At 43.0% G+C, this 20681-nt stretch overlaps 1 protein-coding gene across 2 annotated transcripts in view; it reads right to left on the bottom strand.

The window, feature by feature from the left end:
* PDS5B (PDS5 cohesin associated factor B) overlaps nt 1-20681 on the bottom strand; it is a 268672-nt gene that overhangs the window by 226738 nt on the left and 21253 nt on the right. The gene's annotated exons all lie outside the window — the stretch shown is intronic.

The following is a 20681-nucleotide window of genomic DNA, read 5'->3' as shown; positions in this document are numbered from 1 at the left end:
TTCACTGATGAGTTAAAAATTAAGTTTAAAATGGGTAAGTGTCAGACCTTTTAACTTCCCATAAAGTTAAAGTTCACTGGTTTCAGAGTAACAGCTGTGTTAGTCTGTATTCGCAAAAAGAAAAGGAGTACTTGTAGCACCTTAGAGACTAACCAATTTATTTGAGCATAAGCTTTCGTGAGCTACAGCTCACTTCATCGGATGAATACTGTGGAAAGTGTAGAAGATCTTTTTATATACACACAAAGCATGAAAAAATACCTCCTCCCACCCCACTCTCCTGCTGGTAATAGCTTATCTAAAGTGACCATTCTCCTTACAATGTGTATAACCACCAAGGTGGGCCATTTCCAGCACAAATCCAGGGTTTAACAAGAATGTCGGGGGGGGGGGGGGTAGGAAAAGACAAGGGGAAATAGGCCTGAAGAGAGACTGGCAGTGGCTAAGTCATTATGCAAGGTAACTTAAGTTAATTGTATCCAATTTGCAAATGAATTCCAATTCAACAGTTTCTCGCTGGAGTCTGGATTTGAAGTTTTTTTTGTTGTAATATAGCAACTTTCATGTCTGTAATCGCGTGACCAGAGAGATTGAAGTGTTCGCCGACTGGTTTATGAATGTTATAATTCTTGACATCTGATTTGTGTCCATTTATTCTTTTACGTAGAGACTGTCCAGTCTGACCAATGTACATGGCAGAGGGGCATTGCTGGCACATGATGGCATATATCACATTGGTGGATGTGCAGGTGAACGAACCTCTGACAGTGTGGCTGATGTTGTTAGGCCCTGTGATGGTGTCCCCTGAATAGATATGTGGGCACAGCTGGCAACGGGCTTTGTTGCAAGGATAGGTTTCTGGGTTAGTGGTTCTGTTGTGTGGTATGTGGTTGCTGGTGAGTATTTGCTTCAGGTTGGGGGGCTGTCTGTAGGCAAGGACTGGCCTGTCTCCCAAGATTTGTGAGAGTGTTTGGTCATCCTTCAGGATAGGTTGTAGATGCTTAATAATGCGTTGGAGGGGTTTTAGTTGGGGGCTGAAGGTGACGGCTAGTGGCATTCTGTTATTTTCTTTGTTAGGCCTGTCCTGTAGTAGGTGACTTCTGGGAACTCTTCTGGCTCTATCAATCTGTTTCTTCATTTCCACAGGTGGGTATTATAACAAAGAAAATAACAGAACATATCTATTCAGGGGACACCATCACAGGTCAAATCAGATGTCAAGAATTATAACATTCATAAACCAGTTGGAGAACACTTCAATCTCTCTGGTCACGCGATTACAGACATGAAAGTTGCTATATTACAACAAAAAAACTTCAAATCCAGACTCCAGCGTGAAACTGTTGAATTGGAATTCATTTGCAAATTGGATATAATTATCTTAGGCTTGAATAGAGACTGGGAGTGGCTAAGTCATTATGCAAGGTAACCTATTTCCCCTTGTTTCTTCCTACCACCACCACCCCGCCCCCCCCCCCGCCCCAGATGTTCTTGTTAAACCATGGATTTGTGCTGGAAATGGTCCCCTTGATTATCATACACATTGTAAGGAGAGTGGTCACTTTAGATAAGCTATTACCAGCAGGAGAGTGGGGTAGGAGGAGGTATTTTTTCATGCTGTGTGTGTGTGTGTATATAAAAAGATCTTCTACACTTTCCACAGTATGCATCCGATGAAGTGAGCTGTAGCTCACGAAAGCTTATGCTCAAATAAATTGGTTAGTCTCTAAGGTCCCACAAGTACTCCTTTTTTTAAAATTCACTGAAACTTTGTGCTCATAGGCTACATATGAATTGTTTTAGGGTTAACAGTGTTTTTGTTTTGTTTTTTGCCATTCTTTAGCAGAGGCTGAAGAATATTGTTCGACACCAGAGAATTCTACAACAGACTACCCTCTTTCATGGTTAAGATCTGCTGCTATTTATCTAAATGGGAATGAGGCTAGAAGGTAGGCTACTATAAAAGATGGCCATTCCCTTCATTCACCTGCACCTCACAGAGGGCATTCTAAGGGCTTGTCTACACTGGCACTTTACAGTGCTGCAATTTTCTTGCTCATGGGTGTGAAAAAACACCTCCTGAGCGCAGCAAGTTTCAAAGCTGTAAAGTGCCAGTGTGGACAGTGCACGAGCGCTGGTAGCTATTCCCCTCATGGAGGTGGGTTTTTTAGGGTTTGTCTACACTTGCATTTTATAGCACTCTAACTTGCTGGCTCAGGGGTGTGAAAAGTCACCCCCCCTGAGCACAGCAATCTGAGCGCTTTCAAGCGCTAGTGTGGACAGGCTTGGAGTGCTGGAAGCTGCGCTCCCAGTGCTCTGAGCTAATCCCCTTGTGGAGGTGAGTACCAGGAGCGCTGGGAGAGCTCTCTCCCAGTGCGCACGCGCAACCACACTCGCAATTCAAAGTGCTGCTGCGGGAGCGCTCCTGCGGCAGCACTTTGAAGTTTTCAGTGTAGCCACGCCCTTAGAGCGCTGAGAGCTCTCTCCCAGCGCTATGTTGAACTACACAAGCCAAGTTAAAGCACTCCCGCAGCAACGCTTTAACATTGCCAGTGAAGACGTGCCCTAAGGCCTCAGTCCCATTGAAAACAATGAAAACAGACATTTTGAAAGAGCAAATCTTTGCAAGTTTCTCTGAGAGAAGATTTTATACATCAGAATCTGCTGACAGATACATTTCCAGATATGAAAAGCAATAGCAAAAGACCACCACTCAACAGGAGGCCAGGAGGGAGGTAGAACAAGCAACGTGTGTGGACCTAGGGGAATGCGAAGGATAGTTGAAAGGTGAATGTGCGGTGTACATCCTGGCTGATTTCCACTGTTCTGCTGATGCAAAGCAGTTCTAAACTCTAATGGCGTAAAACAGCCAGAGTATACCAGTGAATAGGGCTCTCAAAATTAAAATAGGAGATGTACCCATAGCACAAGATAGACTCCTATGATTTTTTAAAATATAAATTTGAAGAAAAATAACGGTTCAGACGTAACTTGGGTTTGTATCTTCACATCTCTTCCCTCAAATCACCTCTCTAAAATCCTAGATTAAAAATACAAGTAAAAGTACGGCATACTTTTACATGTGCCAAAAACTTGGCATAGGTTCCATTTTTTTTCCAAGTTCATGAGCTCTTAAACTAGCCAAGAAAAATTAATCATCTACATGGTAAACTAAAAATGCTCAGGACAGCAAAGTCAACCCCGGCAAATTCAACATCAATTTAGATATGAATTATGTTAGGGAGAGGGTGGAAGATAAGTAGAGGGCCCAGATGCTGTTTCTCTTCCCCTGCAAGTCAAAACCAGGTAGCACACAGTCCTTGCAGTTTTGAATTGGAGGATATGGGGAACCAGATGTGAACGTGTGGGTATATGTGAGGAAATTGGTACATGTAGGTGAAGTGGCCAAGAGAAGAAGAGATTGACTTTTTTTTTTTAAGTATGGTACACACTTTGGGGGAAGAAATGGGAGAGACAGTAAACAGAGGAAAACGATAAAAAAACAAACGTGTAGGAAAAGAGAAGGAAGAGAGGGAACACACCAAAAACAATTATATGAAAATAAAAGTGGAGTGAAGCCAGAGAGGATAAAAAATGTGAAAAGCAGGGAGAGCATGTAAGCTAAATTTTTATTAAACAGAAGGTGATTTAACACTGCTACAACTAAATACAGTACAAAGTACACAACTGTTTTATTCCTTTACATTGCAGAAGTGCAGCAGAGCAGGTATTTCTCATTTAAACTAGCAGACTTAGTCACTGTGCCTAGTTGATATGAAAAATTTCAATCTTTGGTGGTAAGTACTTTAGTAATACTTATAACAATTTAGCTTTCAAAGGAAACTATCAATTGGTCCAAATGCATGCACACAAGTGTCATAGCATTTCACTCTACCTCTGTGTGAAGAAAATTACATTTAAAACCACATTTAATGCAAAATTACGGTTATCCACAGGGGGCTGGATTGAATACAACTCATTACCCTTAGCAGAAACATCAAGTAGTAATGCCTGTCACTGCCAACCTAGGACAGATTCAAATTGGTAATCTGAAAGCTAATGGTTCTGTAAATAATTACGAAGACCCCAGAGTCATCCAATTATGTTTAAAAAAAAAACCCAAACACACACAGCTATTTTAAAATAGCCAGGTTACCAAAAGGTGCCCTACACATACACTATTTTTACGAATATTTGTAGAATATTGTTCCTTGCTCTTCCATATGTAAGAGTAAAAAACACCAATTTTGCTGTGTGCTTATGTGTAAATAAAACATGGATTATGGGTCACATATACTAAATACAGATGCTCCCCGGGTTACACAAGACGCAATTTACGCAAATCTGCACTTACGGAAAAAGTTCCGTAAGCTAGAAATAGGACTTTTTTTGGTTTTGGGAGGGCACAATGGTCGGGTATACGTTTCCGACTTACGCAAATTCGACTTACACAAGGCGATCCGGAACAGAATGATTGCGTAAGTCGGGGAGCATTTGTACTGACATGATAGATTTAATGGATTAGTAAGTACCATTACTGTATCTCAAGTCAGTGATCCATGCCTTACAGACAGGTCTCAAAACACAATTCAGTGACATGCAGATTATTATTTCTGTTTGGATGGCAGTTTACATGGCTCAACATTCTTCACTTTAGTAAGTTTAAGACCGACCCATCACACGGTGCTTCAATGAATTGTGGCGATATTAAAATATGAACATCTCCTAATATATATGAAGCCAACTAATGAGAGCACTTTTTCAAAGATCCAATACATATTTCACTGTAATATAAACCCAGAAGAAAAATGAAGCTCTCCTCCCTTCTGCTACTCTTGTATGAAAACTTTCCCAGAGATAAAGGAAACTTTATCCTAGAGATAAAGGAAAGATAAAGGAAAAGGATCAATTTTACATTTCATGCAAGTTTATCTTTCTGTTTCTATTGGCTGACTTTACATCACACATTATTTAAAATCCCAAATCCCAAAACTACCAATACAAAAAATCCACCCTGTTAAACTATTTTTACAACTATTTCACTTAAGATGTTTGTAACACATGGACACGGTTACCTCTAATCATTTTAGAGGTTTATAAAGGGGAGTAATTTTAAGGGCTTGTCTACACGGGGATATGATTTGTGAAGTGCTCTAATGTGCTGCGTTCACTGCCTCATGCAGACTCTGATTTAGCACTCAAAAGGGTACCTAGTTCATGTTCTTCAGTTAATAGTAAATTACTTGCAATGAATTTCCCATATGAAGCACATACAACCTTCTTTCTAACACTTACACTTCGGCTTTACATCACAGATTACTCAAACAAACAAGGCACTTGCCAAGTGTTCTCTGCTGTCCATAAGTCAATGGCATATGACATGGAAGTCTTCCCTCTTCAAAACAAGTACTCTTAGGGAGATGGCTGATACAGTTTAGAAGAAAAGTCTTACGAAAAAATGCCAAATATTAGGGTTGGGCATTTGACCAGTCCAAAAATAACTGGTCAACTGACTGGTCATATATTGCCAAATAATGTGAAAAACGGTAAAATATTTTAAAGCATTAATTTATTAGAACAGTAACAGTAACAAAAAAGAGTAAGACTTTATGGTCTCCAATCGGCTTACCCTTAAATGCTGGCAGCAAATTACAAAGAACAAATTTTTAGCAGAGTTATTTTAACTAAAAAAATGTGAAACCATTAAATGAAACTCAAAAAAAAAAAAGACATCATCATGCAATTCAAAGGTGGGCTGCTGCCTACATCAGAGTATTTGTTCCTGACATATTTGACTGTGGACAAATAGGTGATCAATTACTGGACATTATTTGACAAATCAATTGACCAGCTTGTCAAGCCTACCATAAACTACCCTGCTTCAGCAAATGCTGGGAAAAAGCTTAATCGCTCCAACAAACTCTCTGAAGTATTCTTGGTCCATTCAAATGTGACTTCAATCCCCTCCATAGTTGAAGACTATTCTATCATCCTTGACCTCGATGTCACGTTTAACAGCATAGTTTTAAAAGTCTTTGCCGTCAGTAGTCTCTTTTTTGGACTCTTGAGGACAGGTGCACCTCAGACACTAGATTAGTAACTAGAACACAAGGTCTAACTCTCTTGCTGCTTTACTGATTCCATCCTTGAAAAGGGAGCTCAGAACTCATTTCTTCTGTGCTGCTTCCTATGATGAAGTCCTCAATCAGTTCACTTACTACTACCAACACTTAATGCCTTTTCTACTATCCAGACAAACTGACAAAATAAGTTTCAGGGCTGTGGTTCTCAACCTTTACCATCCATTACAACAGTTTTAAACTCCTCCCTTAAAGAAAGCAAAGGTAATTGTTATCTCCTCTGGGCTTTCTCACAACCCCTATGTTAACATGCCGATGGTCGAGGGAATATTCACCCTTCAAGTGAACAGGGGATTTTATTATTTAGTTCTGCACTGAATATAAATTTTACTGGTTTAGGGGCTGCCATGCTGAAGGGCAACAGAAGGCAGATATTTAGTGATCACAACTCTTACTGAATTTGCACAGGGAAGGTGCTACCCTCTGGATCCAGAACCAGAAATAATGGTTTAAAATAACAGAGAAATTTTTAAAAGAAGTTTAAGCATCTTTGTATAGCATTCTTATTCACCAATATTTGAACAAGGGAGATGTGCTTAAATATGCAAAGTACTTGCAGCACATAACTGTGCACATATGTTCAAAACATGTATTAAGATTAGTAGAAAATATAACTGCAAATGCTGCATAAAAAAGCTATAAGACATGGGGGAGGAAAGAAGGTCATGGAACAGATTTGCATGTAATTCTCCAACCCAGGGTATGGATCAGTAGAGGGAAGCACTTTACAGCTACTACTCCAGCCTTACAGCTTCAGATAACCCTGGGGCATCTATCTTCTCCAAAGGGATAGGCGGCAGATCTGGAGATCCATTGGCCATGCTTCAATTTCTAAATTCACCAAATAATGTGGTGTGGGAAACCACTGCAATCCACAGTACACAGGAGGTGCTGAATCTCTGACTGGGTTCTCCAAATCCTGATATCTCTATTTGCAAGAAGACCAGATGGGTTCCACTGTGCTTACCTATTGTGCCAACAGATGAAAACGCAAGTGTTTAGACCAAGAGAAGATTATTTAGTTTCATTTCTGCTTGATGATTTTCACTTTCAGATTTGATTTGGAGTGGAGTGTAGTAGAACCCCTATTTTACGAACTAATTGGGGACGTTAATAAAAATCAAAAAGTTCATAAAACTGAACATAACATTACAGAAGATATGGTCCCTGCATCCTTTGCCTTCTCTTTTAGAGCATTGGAAATTGCTTTGCAATGAGGTTTGAAGGCACTGGAACGTGAAGGGATGTCAAATTGTTTTTCATCAACATCACCAGCATTATGTGATTTTCCCACACACACACACCCACACCCCCAACAGGAAAAATGGTTCATATATCTGGTCATACATAAAACTGTAAAATCAGGACTGTATTGTAGTTCAAAACAAAGGGTTTTACACACATTTCTTTTGGTTTATCAATCCATCCCAAACAGTTCATTGAATTGATGATTGAAAAAACTACAGAAATTCTCTTCCTCCTACCTTTCCCCAAAACCATGTGGAACCATACATATCCCCTTAAAAATAAAATTACTTGCTCTTTCTTATTTACTGTAATAATTTGAGGAATCTGTCTCTGTACAATTTATTAATTATGTTTTAGATTGTGTTCTCCATATGTTTAAGTCCTTATGACTATATGGCAGTCAGTTTACTAGACAGAGCACTGGACCAAGGCACTAGAGACCTGGGTTCAATTCCTGGCTCTGACAATGGTCTACTGGATGACCTTGGGCAAGTCACTTCCTTCCCTGCACCTCACTTTCCCAATTTGATATTGATCACCTTTGTAAAGCACTCTAAGGGCTTGGCTACACTTGCAAGTTAGAGTGCATTAAAGGAATCCTGGGCACACTAGCTCACTCTCCGTCCACACTGGCAAGGCACATACAGCGCTCTGACTCCGCGGCTAGAGCGCTCCTGGTACTCCACCTTGGCAAGTGGAATAACCTTTTGTGCGCCCCCACTGGAGCGCCGCAGCGCCAGTGTGAACGCCTGGGTCTGTTAGTGCGCTCTGATCGGCCTCCAGAAGTGTCCCATGTCTGTTCTAGCCACTCTGGTCATCACTTTGAACTCTACTGCCCTGCCCTCAGGTGACTAACCGTCATTAATGTCAATGAAACACCCACGATGATCCACAAGCACCTGGAGAACCATAGAGAAGTACCCCTTCTGATTAACGTACTCGGAGGCTAGGTGGGCTGGTGCCAGAATTGGAATGTGTGCCATCTATCACCCCTCCGCAGTTAGGGAAACCCATTTGTGCAAAGCCATCCACAATGTCATGCACGTTACCCTGAGTCACGGTTCTTCTGAGCAGGATGCGATTGATGGCCCTGCAAACTTGCATCAACACGATTCCAACAGTCGACTTTCCCACTCCAAACTGGTTAGCGACCAATCGGTAGCTGTCTGGAGTTGCCAGCTTCCAGATTGCAATAGCCACCCGCTTCTCCACCGTCAGGGCAGCTAGCAATCTCATGTCCTTGCGCTGCAGGGTGGGGGCGAGCTCCTCACACACTCCCATGAAAGTGGCTTTTCTCATCCGAAAGTTCTGCAGCCACTGTTGTCATCCTGGACTTGCATGACGATGTGATCCCACCACTCATTGCTTGTTTCCCAGGCCCAAAAGCAGCGTTCCACAGCGGTGAGCATGTCCGTGAATGCCACAAGCAAACTCGTGTCATATGCGTTACTGGTGTCGATATCATCTGAGTCCTCACTGTCACTTTGGATCATAAGGAGTAACGACTGCCAAACGTGACGTGCTGGAGAAACTTGTCAGCATACTCCTCAGCAGTTCGGGCTCCATTCCCGCAGACCGAAAGGGAAGAGAGCGCAGTACAAAAACCGATGAAAGATGACGCCAAATGTGGACAGAAGCACAGGGGTTGCTGATGCATCACGGGGCCTTGGGACAGGACTCAGAATGCCCTGCACCTCCCACCCCCTTCCCACAAGCCACAGCACCAGAATGGGAAGGGATGCTCTGTGGGATAGCTGCCCATAATGCACCGCTCCCAATGCCGCTTCAAGTGTCACAAATGTGGCCACGCCAGTGCGCTTGCAGCTGTCAGTCTGGACAGATTGCAGCTCTTTCCCTACTGCGCTCTCCAAAGGCAGGTTAACTCAAAGCGCTCTACATCTGCAAGTGTAGCCATGCCCTAAAATCTACTGATAACTGCTGTACAAGAGCTAGGTGTTATCATCTGCACCATATCCCTGCCTAAGTGGCGCGCCTGAGTGTCTGTCTCTGAACAGGATGGTTGTTAAAGACCATCAAAACCTGAACAGATTTTGCCCAAACAAATGGGAAGGCTGAAACCTAAAAGAATCAGTTAAACCCAGCTTGTCTGCAGGGAAGGAGAGGAGCAGTAGAACTTCCCCAGGAAGGGAACAAAGACTGAGGTACAGCCCTTTAAAAACAGAGGCTGAGAACCAGAATGGATAAAAACCAATAATTATTTCTTTAAATTAAAATTCAGATTTAATTATAAATAGTTATTTTAAAAAATGGTAATTGACAGCATATGTTAAGGCCTAACCTTGTTAAAACCATTTTAATTAAATACAAAAAATAGCAAGCAGTACATTTGCTGCCAAGTTTTAAAGTCAAACCACTGAAAAAATGGAAGTCACTGGCCAATCACCTGTAACCAGAGTTTGCTGAAGTATTATACCAGCTTTTGATAGCAGCCTCTTCTGCAGTTGCAGAAAGAATATTGTCTTAATTTCAGTTTATTCAGCTACTTCAACTCAATGACTAATTAATGCAAAGTTAAACTAGGAGTTGAAAAAAAAAGCAGGAAAAAGTTTTTCCATTTCTAAGCTATGAATACAAACTACGTGCAAGGGGACATGACCTACTAGTTTTAAAATATTGAAAGATATGGTCATCAGAAATCAGTTCCATTAACTACTAAATACTTCCTTTAATAAACGTTATAAATGCAAAATTTGTTTTGATAAACTTTTTTTCTTATGCACCCAGCACATTTAAGGTACCGTATATACTCGTTCATAAGCCGAATATTTTTTGTAAAAAAGTGACGCATCAAAGAGCAGAGATCAGCTTATAAACTGGTCTACACCAAAATTTGATGATTTCAAACTCTATTAAATCTTTGCCTTGAATATCTAATACATTGTCAATTTGTTTACTGGAGCATTCACAGGCATGGAGCCCCTCAGTTCCCCATGGCCATGGTTTGCCGTTCCCATTGGCTGGGAACGGCGAGCCGCAGCCACAGGGAACTGAGAGGGCTCCGTGCCTGTGAACACTCCAGGTAAAAAAAACATCCCGACCCGCCAGAGGCTTACCCTGATGGGCCAGGAGCCAAAGTTTGCCAACCCCTGAAATATAGGATCAGCTTATGAAAGGGTCATACAGTTTTTACTATTTTTACCTATCCATTTTGGGGGGGTCGGCTTATAAACGAATGGGTTAACGAACGAGTATATACGGTAGTTTTATTTAATTAAAAAACTAAGTGCTGTGCCGGTGAATTGAATGGAATTTCCATCCATACAGAGTTTTTACACAAATCACAAGTAAGAAATTAATCTAGTAAGAAATGCATCATTTATTTTTTAACATCATGACAAATATAACAGTTAATCTGAACAAATGTAAATTAATCTGAAGGAAGCAGACTGCAGAGGTCAGAGAGACTCCATGATTTTGGAGGAGAAGGTCTGAGCTGAAGAAGCGTGCTTCAACAGAGTGGACTTGGAACCCTGAAAGGACACTGACCCAAATCCCAAAGAATACTCAAGAGTGAGGAGGAAACTGAGGCAGAAATGGTGTACAGGAGTTTCTTATTTTCCATGGATCTTTATATCTCTTGTGCTGTCTAAAGTGAAGAAAAGTGATTTTAGAAATTATTTTCCAAAGCCTGTATCTATTTCCTTCAACTATCACATGTCCATGAAGTTGCTATAAACCACAGTGCCCAGAAGGGTGGAGTTCTGGGAAAGCGTGTCCTTACACTACTGAGATGTCTTGGTAGGTGAGCACTGATCATGGGGTCCCACTTCCAGAAGAGGTACCAGACAGAGTCCATACCCAGAGAGCATGCTGGACAGGCCGGTGCCAAAGACAGACTGTGTCTACATCACAAACAAGGAGTGTAATTCCCAGCTGACATACACATACTCTCATATGCGCTAGCAGGCTAAAAAACAGTAGTGTAGCTGCAGCAGCCCAGGCTAGCCACCCTGAGCACATACCTGCATGGTTCAGGTGCCTGTGTACTCAGGGCAGCCAGCTCATGCCACCACACTGACTGCTGTACCACAGCTACGCCACTATTTTTAGTGTGCTTGCTCAGATGAAAGCTAGTATGGAATATCACTATACAAGCTGGGAATCACAACCCTAACTAGTAGCGTAGCCGTAGCCTCAGTGGCTAAAGCCTACCATTAACTAAGGGGAGCTTAAAAGCCCTCAGATCCACTGTTTGGATACAAGGGGACCTCAACCAGGTTTGTAACATTTATTACCCAGTTCCTTCTCAACCCCATGTATTTTTCTGCCAATCTCTTCCGCTACCTCAATCCAGAATTTCTTCCCTTGTTCTCCGATTCCCCATTCTTTTTATTTCCTCTTCTTCAAAGAATGCACAGCCCTTTGGCAACTTTACAGTCGTGGGAAAGAGAGGGATGGACCATTCAGGTCCGAAGCAATATCATTAACCAAAGCCAAACAACTTTATAACTCAGTCTTTCAAGGAAATCTTACTTTGGGTCTTGTTAAATTCCTACTTGGGTTAGCTGGTTATCAACAGTGCTTTGGTCTGATCTGGCTTAAAGTTTCCCACTAAAAGATGAATCTACAGTCAAGGAATCATAACCTGATTGTAAAAAAAAAAAATAATCATCACTCCAGACTGACAAGTTCCCAGACCTAGACTAAAACAGAACACTTTACAGAAGTTGAACCAGTATGGTTTAGTGTGTAAATATACATATGTTTCATACTGATTCAGACAAACTATTTAGATGAAAAGAGTACATTTTTCCTTCCTCTCATTAAAATGTCTTTAGATGTGACACTGCTTCAACTGAAGAACTGCTGTTCAAACAGTGAAGGTATATAGTATTATTCACAGCCCACAGTGGGCATCAACAAAAGAGGAACTATAAACCTTAAGGGGTTTTATCCTCCTCTCTCTGCAGGACAGCATTATGCCCAGTAAGGATTGGTGTAAGAAGTATATACAGAAACTGCTATCTGCTTAATCAAGTATCTTCCTGAACTGAAGAATCTTGCCAGAAAGGCAAAACTAACACTTCACCATAGACAAGTGATATGAAAAGTATTGGGCTTTACCACAAAAAGAAAGTCATTAATGACAGTGATCCACTGAGAGTTACCGTGTCAGGCAACTAAATGTTCCTGCTTAAAATCAAGAAACCTCTTGTATCCTTTTAGCCTTGTATTACAAAATACGGGGGAGAGAGTTACTATGAAAAAAGTTGAAACAACGAGGAGTCCTTGTGGAAGCTTAGAGACTAACAAATTTATTCGGGCATAAGCTTTCATGGGCTAAAACCCACTTCATCAGATGCATGGAGTGAAAAATAGAGTAAGCAGTATATATATCACAGCACATGAAAAGATGGGAGTTGCCTTACCAAGTCGGGGGGGGGGGGTTGTCAGTGCTAACGAGGCCAATTCAATTAAGCTGGAAGTGGCCTATTCTCAACAGTTGACAAGAAGGGGTGAATATCAAGAGAGGGAAAATTACGAGGCCAATGCAATCAAGGTGGGCATTGCCCATTGCCAACAGTTGACAATTACCGGGGGGTTGGATCTGGGGTGAGGTCCTGGGGGTGGTTTACGGCGGGGAGGTCACAGGAGGGGGTGATCAGGGGACAAGGAGCAGGGGGGGTTGGCCATCTGACTGCCCCCTGGGATCCCTTGCCCCTTATCCAACCTTCTGGCCCCCTTACCATCCCGCTTACAGCCGCATGTCTGGTTCTGAGGGGAGCAGTCGGGGCAGGAAGTGGGAGGGGGAAGATAGGGGGTAGGGGCCAGGCTGTTTGGGGAGGCACAGCCTTCCCTATCCAGCCCTCCACACAGTTTTGCACCCCTATGTGGCCCTCAGGCCAAAAACTTTGCCCACCCCGGACTAATGAATTTAAATACCTACAGTAAAGAGGTTAAAGGAGAAGAATAAAAGACAGAAAATATGGGACGGGGTTGAGAACAAAATGTAGGGAAAGAGATGCGAGAGGAAAAAAGAGAAAAAAAAGACACCGTGATTTTTAAAAAGTGAAAAGCAGCAGCAGAATTCAGGCAGAAATAGGAAAAAAAAGATGTCAAGATGAAGCATGTATGGTTCCTGAAACAGAACTCAGCAAATATGTTATTTGTTTAATTTTACCAATTAATAATTTCTATTAATACATTTTTGTGATATCTGACCAACTCATCAGCTTTATTACTTGGTCAATTACTACACTACAAATATACTAGATTAAGACTGGTAGAAGTCTAATATATTAAACAATTTTTCTTCTGACCATCCCTAGTAGTAAGTCAAATATTTTAAAATATTTATTCATATATTCCAAGGCAAGATGGGATCATTGTGATCACCTACTCCGACCTCCTGCATAACACAGATCATGGAACCTCCCCAAAAATATTTCTAGAGCATATCTTTCAAAAAGACAGACAATCTTGGTTTGAAAGTTGCCAGTGACTGAGAACCCACCGTGACCCTTCGTAAATTGTTCCTGTGGTTAATATCCTTACTGGTAAAAATGTATGCTCCCCATTTCCCCCCGCCCCAATGTAGAAGAGAAATATTTATAGATCAGTTCTGCCTCTTTTGCATCAATACTGATACTTCTACCATTTCCATTTATTAATAGACCAAAACTATTGTTAGCATTATTTGTGTTCCTAATACACAAACTTTTTTTATTGTCCTTAACTCTGCTGGCCACAAATTTCTCCTTGTGTCCCTTTGTTTCCCTTGTCATTTTTTTTTACAATTCCTAGCTTCTGATCTATATTCATTACTATCAACCTCCCCTTTCTTCAAACTTCCTATATATATTTATTATAGTTGCTTTCACTGCCCCTCTAAAAAAGTTTTTTTTAAACTAATACAGCCTTCTCCCTCAATTGTGGGTTTGTGGCTTTTGGGGCATCTTGTGAAGTTCTTAAACAGTTCAATTGTTATTTACATTATTCTGATTAAATTCTTCCTCCCAACTGATTTGGCTCATTTTCTGTTTTCTGCTTTGTGAGACTGACCCTTTTAAAGCACCAAGAATATGTTTATTTTATATATATATTTTTATGTATTTATTTATTACTGGTCTGGCCTTTATTCTTCTTGCACATTATAAATTTGATCACATCATGATCATTTGTACCAAAGTTACCATTCATTTTTAGTTGTGAAAAGATCCTTATCTATCAAGACAAAGTCTAACATAGAATTCCCCTGTGTTGGCTGCAACATTTTTTGAGTTTGGAATTTCTAAACATAATAGATGACCATTTCCTAGGATGTTTTAGTATTGGTAGCATGAGACCTCCACAGCATGTGTCATTCAAATTGAAGTCCCCCATGATCACACAGTGTTTTTTCCTCTACATATTACAGATAACTGTGTAAGAAGCAGGTCATCCTAGTGTGATTTGGTGGTCTGTAGCAGACACCAACATCCAGTCTTGTGCTTTATCTGATCCATAAGCATTCAAGATTGTTTTCTTCTGAGTTATCAGTGACTCGGAAACAGATAATGCTACTCTTGAGAGAATGCAACTCTCTCCCCCCCTCGCCCCCTTTTTGCCTATTCCATCCTTCCTAAATAGGTAATCAACATTGATTTTAACATTCCAGTTACGCAAACCATCCCACAAAGTTTTGGAAACACCAGCTAGATCAAATTTATGCTAATAAACAAGCAATCCCAAATCCGAATTTGTTATCCAGGTTCCTCGCCATTGTGCAAAAGCAAGTAAAGAAATTATTCTTTAAGTCCTTTTGTTTGCTTGATTAATTTTGTTCTCAACATCTTGATTTTGTGATAAGTTAGTGCTCATATCATCCTTCTTACCCTTCCTTTTTGCCATTAGTTTAATGCCTGCCTAAATACTCGTCAGCCTGTCCCCAAGGAGATTCGTTCCTCTTCTACTGAGGTGGAGGCCATCCATACAAACTATACAGACCCCTCTCCCCGTAGAAGGTGGACCAATGTTAAACAAAACCAAAACGCTTTACCTTACACCACTGACCTAGCCAACAGTTCACTTCCAGAATCTTCTGCATTAACTTCCTTCGCTCATAAGGCGGGAACCATCTCAGAGAAGAATGTCCAAACTTTCTTCTTCAGCATGATTGTCAAGTTCCCTGAAGTCATCTATTATCTGTGAGATCAGTGTCGTTAATGCCAATATGAACCATCACCAATGGATCCTTGCTAGTTTACTTCACAGGCCTATCAAATCTTAGAGCAGCATCTCTTGTCTTGACTCCAGGATGACAGCACACTGTCCTGTCATCTGCACATTTTGTTCCTTGCAAAAAGCTCTTTCAATACATCTGGGTATTGAATCCTTTACAAGGATCATCTGTCTTTCTCTGATGGTTGGGGATCTCTGTGGGCAAGCCTGATTTTCTTACAGATTGGGCCAAGCTGCCATCCACAGGTACATCCCATACCTTTCTCCGTTCCCTTTGACAAGCTAGATCTTGAGAGGTATCTTCCACAGTTTCCAGGCTGAAGTCCTGGTATCAATTGGAAACTTCTAGCTCTGTGGAATTACTCTTAGTTCTCGTCTCTCAGGTGGGCACAGCCTGCACATGTTCACCTATCTCCACGACGTTTTGCCTCTAGTAGTTACGAATTGCCAAGCCTCCTCTCTTTCTTCCTTGAAGCTGGGGGACTGATGTCTCCTGAATCTGGCTGGCAAGGAACTCCTCAGCTTCTCTGATGCTCAGTATCATCTCTACTAGCTCCTCCAATCCAACAATTTTTTTTCCTCCAGCACATAACCACCAACCTGCACTTCATATACAGGAAGTCCCTTCTGGCAGGAAATAAAATATGGCACGAGCACTGCAGGTCAGCACTGTTCCCTTGCTGACCTTCTTGAAATCAAAGATGAACCTCAAAGGCAAGCCTCACACGCTTCCTCTCTCAACTCCCTACAAAACTCTCGTTCGCTACCTATGTTTACTATTCTAGAGTTTGCCTAGTAAGTGACTTTTCATACCAAGTCTCCTTGCTTAACTCAGTTCAGCTTCAGCTCTTGCCACCAGGGAGCGATGAACCACTCAGAGGCTTCAAACAGAAGGGATGATCAAAGCTCCTAAGGTCAGAGCCACACGGCCCTTAACAAGACACCAAACAGTCATCTCGGGGCCAACAGCCCAACTACACAGCCTGTATGCAGAAAACAGCCGAACAATCCACCAAGAGACCACCAGCTATTCACCAAGTTCCGCTATTTCCACACGGAGTCCACAGTTATGCCCTCCAAAACTCTCCTGTTAGCTATCTCTGTTCATGGTAAAGTTAAATGATAAGATGTTACAATTAAATACAATGTACAATAAGCAGTTCACAACTGCCTTATTCTTTTAGATTACAGGGAAATTGGCCCTTAAAGAAGATAAGGCAGCAAGGTAATTTGTATCCTGACTAGTATGTTTAACTATAGGGCTTGGTGTTATCCGGTAATTTTCTCAAGACCTCTGGTACAGAATTGATTTCATTCAATGAAAAGTGATAGCTCTCTGGCGCCTTAAAAGAAATGGAGGCAAAACACAACAAGAACAAAAAATGTTAACTTAGAATAGCAAATAGGTGTGATTTCACCATGCTTGTGGAGACAAACCAAGAAGAAAGTGGTTGCCTCTATTTTCAAATATCTTCCTATCTCAAAACTGGTGTAAAACTCATCTAATTTAATAAAAAAAAAACCACTACATTTTAAGGTAATACATCTAAAAAAGGACTTTATAAAATGATTGTGACCCTGAAACTTTTTGTAATTTCAGTCACTATTTCTTTTCTAACTGTATGTATGTCTGTATGTACAAACGGTAAAGTTTAAGAGGCACTGTTAAATACTTTATAAAAGTCACTTTTTAAACTTTTAGGGAAGGCTGGTAGCGCCATCTACTAAGGTTGCCCTATATACTTTCCACTGTAAAAACCCTGTTTTCAGTTACCTTTAAACTTTGCCACTTAATTGTTTGGGCTGACATTTTCCCTGGTGGGTGTCTGCCTCAGAGTGAATTTTGTTGGAAGATTTCAGCCAGAATGATTCTGCCATTTTTGAGAATGTGGCTATGGAAAAAGACATCTGGCTCAGGTTAAATTACGGTGAGCTTTTCTTTGCACAGTTGTAGTGACCCCATGCTTCAGGGCAGGAAAAAGCAGTTACTCACTTTCTCGTAACCGTTGTTCTTCGAAATGTGGTGTTCATGTCCATTCCAAGCAGGGTGTGTGCACGCTGCGTGCATGCCAGCTGGAAGATTTTTCCCCTAGCAGCGTCCGTAGGGTCAGCCTGGGCACCCCCTGGAGTGGCGCCTTCATGGCGACCAATAACGGGCCCCGCCGACCCCCCACCCCCTCAGTTCCTTCTTGCCGACTATTCCAACAGAGGGGTAGGAGGGTGGGTATTAGAATGGACATGAACACCACATCTCAAAGAACAGTTACGAGAAAGTGAGTAACCGTTTTTTCTTCAAGCGATTGTTCATGTCTATTCCAAGCAGGAGATTCACAAGCAAGAGCTCAGGAGGTGGGGTCGGAGTTATCCACAGAGAAGAACACGGCTCACCCAAAAGCTGCATCCTCCCTGGACTGTTGTGTAATTGCATAGTGCGACGTAAACGTATGTATTGAGGACCACGTAGCTGCCCTGCAAATTTCCTGAATAGGGACTTGTGCCAGGAACACCGCAGAGGAGGCCTGGGCCCTGGTAGAGTGAGCGGTTATCTACGGAGCGGGCTCCTTTGCCAGGGTATAGCACTCCCTAATGCAGGACATTATCCACGATGATATGCGTTGAAAGGATATCAGGAGGCCCTTCATTCTGTCCGCCATGGCTACAAAGAGTTGGACGGACTTCCAGAATGACTTAGTTCTCTTTATGTAGAAGGCTAAGGCCCTACACATGTCCAGTGAGTGCAGCCTGCGCTCCCTATCGGAGGAGTGTGGCTTGGGATAAAACACTGGGAGGAAGATGTCATGTGAAAATGGGAGACGACTTTCAGGAGAAAAACTGGATGAGGCCTGAGCTGGACCTTATGGAAAAACTGTGTAAGGGGGCTCAGACGTGAGGGCCCTAAGCTCTGAAACTCGTTGAGCCGAGGTAATTGCCATGAGGAATGCGACCTTGAACGAGAGATAACAGGGAGCAGGTGGCCAGAGGTTCAAATGGTGGGCCTGTAAGCCTGGAGAGGACTAAACTGAGGTCCCAGGCAGGGACAGGCTGACGTGTGTGTGGGAAAAGCCTCTCCAAACCCTTGAGAAAACGACTGACCATAGGGTTTGCAAAGACCGAAAGACCATCTGAGCCTGGATGGAAGGCGGAGATAGCGACCAAGTGGACCCTTATTGATGACCAGGACAAGTTTTGATGCTTTAGATGAAGGAGGTAGTCCAGTATAAACGGTATGGAGGTGAGAAGCGGCGACTGACTACGTTGCTCCGCCCTGATGGAAAACTTTTTCCACTTGGCCAGGTAAGTAGCCCTGGTGGAGGGCTTTCCATTACCCAGGAGAACTTGTCTGACCTGGTCCAAACAAGACAGCTCTATGGCACTTAGCCATGGAGCATCCAGGCCGTAAGGTGGAGCAACTCCAGATTTGGGTGCCAGAGTCGGCCCTGGTCCTGCGTGATCAGATCAGGGACCAGTGGTAAGGTGAGTGGGGACGCTATGGACATTTCCAGGAGTGAGGTGAACCAGTGCTGACGCAGCCATGCCGGCGCTATTAGTATGACTCAGGCCACGTCCCTGCGGATCTTCAGGAGCACCCTGTGGACTAGGGGGGATGGGTGGGAAAGCATATAGCAGGAAGCCCTCCCATGAGAGAAGGAAGGTGTTCCCGATGGACCCTGAGCCATGGCTCCCAAGTGAACAAAATGTCTGACATTTCCTGTTGCCCAGAAAGGCAAACAAGTCTACCTGGGGAGAGCCCCAAAATCGGAAGATTGAGCTCACCACGTCTGGCCGAAGGGAACACTTGTGGCCATTGAAGGTCTGGCTGAGGCTGTCTGCCAGCATGTTTCACACCCCTGGGAGGCATGAAGCCTGCAGCTGGATCGAGTGCTCTATGCAGAAATCCCACAGGACAAGGGCTTCTCGGCCCAGGGGAGAGGAGTGTGCACCCCCGTTTGTTGATATAAAACATCACCGAGGTGTTGTCTGTGAGGATTGAAACATCTGCCCATTCTGTGTGTTTTGAAAGCATGGCATGCCAGACGCACTGCCCTCAGCTCTTTGACGTTGATGTGAAAAGCGAGGTCCACCGGCAAAAAAGGCCTCTGGTCTTGAGGTCCCCTAGGTGAGCCCCCCCAACCCAGATCTGAGGCATCTTACACCAACGTGAGCGAGAGCTGGCAAAAGGGACCCCTGCGCAAACCATTCAAGGGTCAAGTCACCAGAGGAGGAAGTCCAATACCAGGCGGGGCAGGGTTATGACCCTGTCCAATGCATCTCTGACTGGTCGATACACCAACGCCAAACAAGACTGGAATGGGCGCAGCCTGAGCCTGGCATGCAGGAGGCCATGTGTCCCAGCAGCTTTAGACAGTTTCTTGCCGACATCGTGGGGAACCATCTGAGGCTCTGTATGATGTCCTGAAGTGAGCGAAACCTGGCCTCCAAGAGACACGCCCTGGCTTGGGTAGAGTCTAGGACCGTGCCTACGAACTCTATCCTCTGCACTGGGGACAGAGTAGATTTCCTCCTTGTTCAGGAGGAGACCTAAGTCGAGGAAGGTTCTCCTTATAAACTCGACCTGAGCCTCCACCTAGGCTCTCAAGCGACCTTTATCAGCCAGTCGTTGAGGTATGGAAACACCTGTATCTGGCACTTGCGCAGGAACACCACAACAACTGCCATGCATTTTGTGAATACTCGGGGGGCAATCGACAGTCCGAACAAGAGGATGGCAAACTGGTAGTGCCCTCTGTTCACCACGAATCCGAGGTAGCGTCTGTGATGTGGGACTATTGCGATATTCAAATATTCGTCCTTCAAGTCGAGGGTGGCGTACCAGTCTCCTGGATCCAGTGAGAGGATAATGAAGGCTAGTGAGACCATGCAAAACTTGAGTTCCTTTACGTACTTGTTGAGCTGTCACAGGTCCAGTATGGGTCTGAGGCCCCCCTTGGCCTTCAATATGAGGAAATACCAGAAGTAGAAACTCTTGCCCCTTAGCTCCTGAGGAACCTCCTCCACTGTCCCTACCGAGAGGAGGGACTGCACCTCTTGAATTAGAAGTTGCTCGTGAGAGGGGTCCCTGAAGAGAAATGGGGAACGGGACTGGGGGGACGG

Source organism: Eretmochelys imbricata, chromosome 1, assembly GCF_965152235.1.
Source record: "Eretmochelys imbricata isolate rEreImb1 chromosome 1, rEreImb1.hap1, whole genome shotgun sequence".
Lineage (NCBI taxonomy): Eukaryota > Metazoa > Chordata > Testudines > Cheloniidae > Eretmochelys > Eretmochelys imbricata.
Note: the sequence above shows the minus strand (reverse complement) of the source record. Positions and strands in the feature narration are given on the sequence as shown.